At 49.3% G+C, this 5,309-nt stretch overlaps 1 long non-coding RNA gene across 1 annotated transcript; it reads right to left on the bottom strand.

Annotated features, from left to right (window-relative positions):
• Nucleotides 1-1,286: 1,286 nt before the first annotated feature.
• Nucleotides 1,287-3,303, bottom strand: LOC119346088. Its single transcript, XR_005167355.1, has 3 exons — nucleotides 2,621-3,303; nucleotides 2,079-2,522; nucleotides 1,287-1,561 (listed from the first exon to the last, which is right to left on the bottom strand). It is a non-coding gene; the product is annotated as an uncharacterized LOC119346088 (long non-coding RNA).
• Between the last annotated feature and the right edge of the window lie 2,006 nt (nucleotides 3,304-5,309).

Below are 5,309 nucleotides of genomic sequence, written 5' to 3'. Positions count from 1 at the left end.
TTAGGATGTTACCTCACCATAGTCCATAGCACAGAGCCTAAAACTCCTGAAGAAAATGATCGGTGCATCTGTTATTTTTATTCAGAGCTATTGTCCTACTGAGATAAAGCGTGTGTTGCCACTTGCCACTGATGACAAAGAAAAGCAACAAATGGGCCAAGTGCCAATCTTGCACTCGATCAGGAACAAGGATCGTGCTCTGCAATGAAAAAAAAAGGTCAGCTGATGGCTATGTTAAACTGAACATGGACTGTTTCTTCCTCCCGAGCACATGCCAGATGACCAGTGGCGTCGTGTCGTGACTCAAAATAGCTCGGGACAAGTGTTGTTCTTGCTGGGAACTGAACTCCGACAGTGCTCGGATGCCAAGGAAGGGGAAACTGAGGCTGTTTCTGGTGCTCTCACTCCTCTACATGAACGGTCCGCTGGCACAATAATCTTGGAAACCAACTGCTTGACAGCTTTTGAGGCGCTGCAGTTCACTGGGACCTGCAAATTGAGACTGTTTGTTGTGTACATGGACATTATGAAGCAGATAATCGTTCAGATGGTGTCTTACACCTAGAGGTTTGCTTAGTTCAGCAATATCCATCACTGGAGCAACAAAGAAGCAGAGCCTTCTGCAACATGATCTGACGATGGCAATGCCACTGGGTCAGGGAAGTAAAGACCAGGGCGCGCATATTGGAGCAGATCTGACGATGGTGACGGTTGTAGGCGGTGGGACTTAGCCAAGCAGAGGATGTGTGCAGGTCAACGTAGGAGCAGTCGGGGAGAGAAACGCTCGGCTGGCATGGGCCAGCTGTGGTACTCCTCAATGAGACAGCGGAGCGCAGCGGGCGCGGTGCTTAAACCTCACAGAGCAGCGCGCACGACCGGGGTGTAGGGTGGCGATGTTCGCGCGCGTGAGGCGCCTCGCCGCCATCGTCGTCCTCATGCATCTCCTGAACTTGGGACGGGAGGAAGGCTGCCGAAGAGGTCAAGACTCGAGGGAGAGGAGGCGTCGGAGAGATGGATCCGCTGCTCCCGGCGTAGAATTTGGCCGCGGACTCCGGGAGGAAGGCGGCGGCGTCAGGGGTGCGCCCGTGCGTGGGAAACAGGAAGGGGATCGTGGCTTTTTTTGGGCAACGAAGGAAATCGTGGCCTGATGGTGCGCCCGTGCGTGGGAAACAGGAAGAGGATCGTGGCTTTTATTGGGCAACTAACGAAATCGTGGTGTGATCCGTTATTAGTACCACCTCATTTATATTACGATTTTGTCTATACGAATCGTAAAAACGTATTACGATTGGATAAAAGCGTATTGTGACAGTAAACTCATGGAGTCAATCCGTATTTTATTATTAAAAAATTAGGGATAGATTATTATTAGTCATCGTCTAGCACATATGCCCGTGCGTTGCAACGGGGAAAACAAATCCTCGCATGGTCCAAGCAACCCACCCGGGTTATCGCACTCGTTGCCACTCGTGGTCACATTGTCCACCTTTCACGACGAGCATGAATCACAGGCGATGAGTTTGACCATCACATTCTAGCACGTTGGTTCCGCAAACTCCTCCTGTTTGTCACAATAAAATAAATTATCCTCACACTCTTCTAAAAGAACAGAACACATCTAAACCGGTAAATATCTACCTGAAGAATTGTTACAACGAAATTATGCCATGCTCTTATGGTAGCAAAATTTTGGTTAAATTGAGACATAAATAAAAAATTATTCTGTAAGCTAGTTAAATGGGGGAAAATATCCCACACCCTCCTAAAATACAACAACTATCTAAAAGAATAAATGCCTACCTAAAAAATGTTACAATGAACAAGACATATTATGTCATGCCTACTTTTATCCATGAAATTAGAAATATGAATATGAGTCAGAGGAATCATAGTGGGTACAATATGAATTTTATCACGTTTGCAGTGAAAGCTTAAAAATTGACAGCAATGTCCACCTATGAGTATTTAAACTTTAGCTATTTGATCCTAATGTAATACATCGCTGTAACTTGAGTAATCACACAAACACCAACCATGTGTTGTGAGCTGATAAATGAAAGCAGGAGGAAGCTGCTCACATAGATGTCCAAAAGTGAAACACAGACCACCAGTCTTTTTCGCCAATATAGCCATCTTCTGATGCCAGGAGTGCTTGTAGCCATAACAAAACAAAACTGATGATTCACTCAGTAGCAAAAGAAGAAATATTTGGTAGCTGAGAAACAGAGGGATTTGCTCACCGTGCACACTGTGCGTAGGCTAGCTCCTGCCAATGCCATGTCCTTCATTAATTACATAGGACAGATTGGTAACCAAGATCGATTTATCAGATTCCGTTCCATTAGGCCACGGAAATATAGTCTCCGCAAGCCTTTCATTTGCACAAAAATAAGGAGAGTACAGATGCTTATTTCACTCCTTTGTTGACATCTACCGGACTCCTTTTATCCAAATGCAGAATCCTGCATGTATGACAGGATGTTGCCGTCCGTTTTCCTGCTGCCGCGGCTAGAGCCTGCTGCCTGCGAAGTGGTGCCATCCAGAAATCAAGATCGTACCAAAAAAAATACACCTCGGATAAAAAATTGTGAGAGCTCTACTTTGTTCTGCATCTGCATACCTGGTGTGTGCTCATACAGCCACGCAGCGTCCATCGCGCCACCAACTGCTGCCGGCTTCTTTGCCATAAGGCAAATACGTCGTTGTATTTGGTCTTCGTATTATTTTTATTCTTTCGTCGAGCGAACAGCGCGGCCGCCAAGAACCCGCTGGCGCCGGACTCTGCCGCCATGTCGAAGTAGTCCGCGACGCGGGCCTCGGGGTTCCCGGACAGCTCCTGCAGCGGTGCTCGAGCCTGACCAGCACGGCCGCGGCGAGCGTCCCCCGTCGATGGAGAGCACGCGCACACGCCCGGCTGAGCACGCCCCTGTCGGCTCCAGCGCCTGCGGACGAAGTTGGACTCGAGGATGGAGAAGATCTCCTTGCTGAGCCGGTCCAAGCCACCCCCACCGACTGCCTCCCTCACCTTGTGCCCCCTTCTCCTTCTCCTTTCCTCCTCTCTTTCCTCTCTCCCTCACGCCCTGTCTCTTTCTTCTCTGGATCAGCAGGGTGCCGTCGCCACCGGAGCAAGACGCTGCTCCCGCCGCCAGATCCATCGACGTCGCGCCGGATGACTGGCGTGGGACCGGATCGAGCATCGCGCGGGGCGCCTCCTGGCGGCTGGGATCGGAGGCCAGGGAGAGAGGAGCGCCTGTTCGAGTGTGTGTTTTCGTGTTTTTTTCTCACTTTAAAAAGGACCACGGATTGAATACCGTAAACTATATGAATTTATTTGCAAAGTTCCTGAACGAAACGTTTTCCCCACACACAGCGCACCACACACACGCGAGCCACGCATGCATGTACATAGCGGCAGGCAAACGCACGCAGGCAAGGAGTGCTGGTCATCCGGCGCTATATTTTTAATGAGTAAACCAACATGAAAAGGCTGATTAGAAGCCCACTTGACCCTATGTATTGTGCAGCTTGACGTGTTGGTTTTTTTGGGATCGGAAGAGTGCTAGACTGACCGTGGATGAGGCCCAAAAGAGCGTAGGGCAGGCCTAATACACATCATATACGGCAGGGAATAAACAGAGGAAGCTTTTGTTTACGTGCGGACTCCAAATTAGTACCACCTCGTTTATATTACGATTTTGTCTATACAAATTATAAAAACGTATTATGACATGAGAAGAAAGCGTATTGTGACGGTGAACCCACGGAGTCAATCCGTGCTTTATTATTATAGGGATAGACTAGCAAAAAGGCCCGTGCGTTGCAACGGGGAAAATAAATGTGTCCATCAAACGCCCATCGGTGGCTTGACAACATTCTTGGAGGCAGGTAGGTGCATGTAACACCCTCGATGCGACTATATCTCCCACATGTCGAGGCACGACTTAGAGGCATAATCGCATTGAAGGCATATGTCGCAAGTTAGGCAATCTTCACAACATCTCATGTAATATATAGATAATAAAAAGGGAGATAACATAGTTGGCTTACACTCGCCACGTCAATCAAGGTACATAAATAACATTACATCATTCAAACACTCATGGCCCGACTACGGCGCCAAAATAAAAGATAACCCAACATGCGACACGGTCCCGATCACCCCCAACTGGGCACCACTACTGATCATCAGGAAAGGAAACATAGTATCATTGAGAGTCCTCGTCGAACTCCCACTTGAGATCGAGCGCGTCACCTGGAGCGGAATCATCAGGCCCTGCATCTGGTGTAATAGTAATCTGTGAGCCACAGGGACTCAGCAATCTCGCACCCTCGCGATCAAGACTATTTAAGCTTAATAGGTAAGGCAAAGTAAATATATGTGGAGCTGCAGCAAGCGACTAGCATATATGGTGGCTCAAAAAATTTCCTACGCTCACGCAAGATCATGGTGATGCATAGCAACAAGAGGGGAGAGTATGATCTACGTACCCTTGTAGATCGACAACGGAAGCGTTTGGTTGATGTAGTCGTACGTCTCCACGGCCCGACCGATCAAGCACCGAAACTACGGCACCTCCGAGTTCTAGCACACGTTCAGCTCGATGACGATCCCCGGACTCCGATCCAGCAAAGTGTCGGGGAAGAGTTCCGTCAGCACGACGGCATGGTGACGATCTTGATGTACTACCGTCGCAGGGCTTCGCCTAAGCACCACTACAATATTATCGAGGACTATGGTGGAAGGGGGCACCGCACACGGCTAAGAATATGATCACGTTGATCAACTTGTGTCTCTAGGGGTGCCCCTGCCTCCGTATATAAAGGTTCAAGGGAGGGGGGCCGGCCGGCCAAGGTGTGGCGCGCCAGGAGGAGTCCTACTCCTTCTGGGAGTAGGACCCCCCCTTTCCTAGTTGGAATAGGATTCGTGGAGTGGGAAACGAGAGAGAGAGAAGGAGGGGGGCGCCGACCCCCTCTCTCCTTGTCCTATTCGGACTAGGGGTGGAGGGGTGCACGACCCAGCCCTGGCTGCCTCTTCTCTTCTTCCACTAAGGCCCACTAAGGCTCATATACCTCCCGGGGGGTTCCGGTAACCTCCCGGTACTCCGGTAAAATCCCGATTTCACCCGGAACACTTCCGATATCCAAACATAGGCTTCCAATATATCAATCTTTATGTCTCGACCATTTCGAGACTCCTCGTCGTGTCCGTGATCACATCCGGGACTCCGAACAACCTTCGGTACATCAAAATGCATAAACTCATAATATAACTTTCATCGTAACCTTAAGCGTGCGGACCCTACGGGTTC

The sequence above is a fragment of the Triticum dicoccoides genome, unplaced genomic scaffold (assembly GCF_002162155.2).
Source record: "Triticum dicoccoides isolate Atlit2015 ecotype Zavitan unplaced genomic scaffold, WEW_v2.0 scaffold38682, whole genome shotgun sequence".
Lineage (NCBI taxonomy): Eukaryota > Viridiplantae > Streptophyta > Magnoliopsida > Poales > Poaceae > Triticum > Triticum dicoccoides.
Note: the sequence above shows the minus strand (reverse complement) of the source record. Positions and strands in the feature narration are given on the sequence as shown.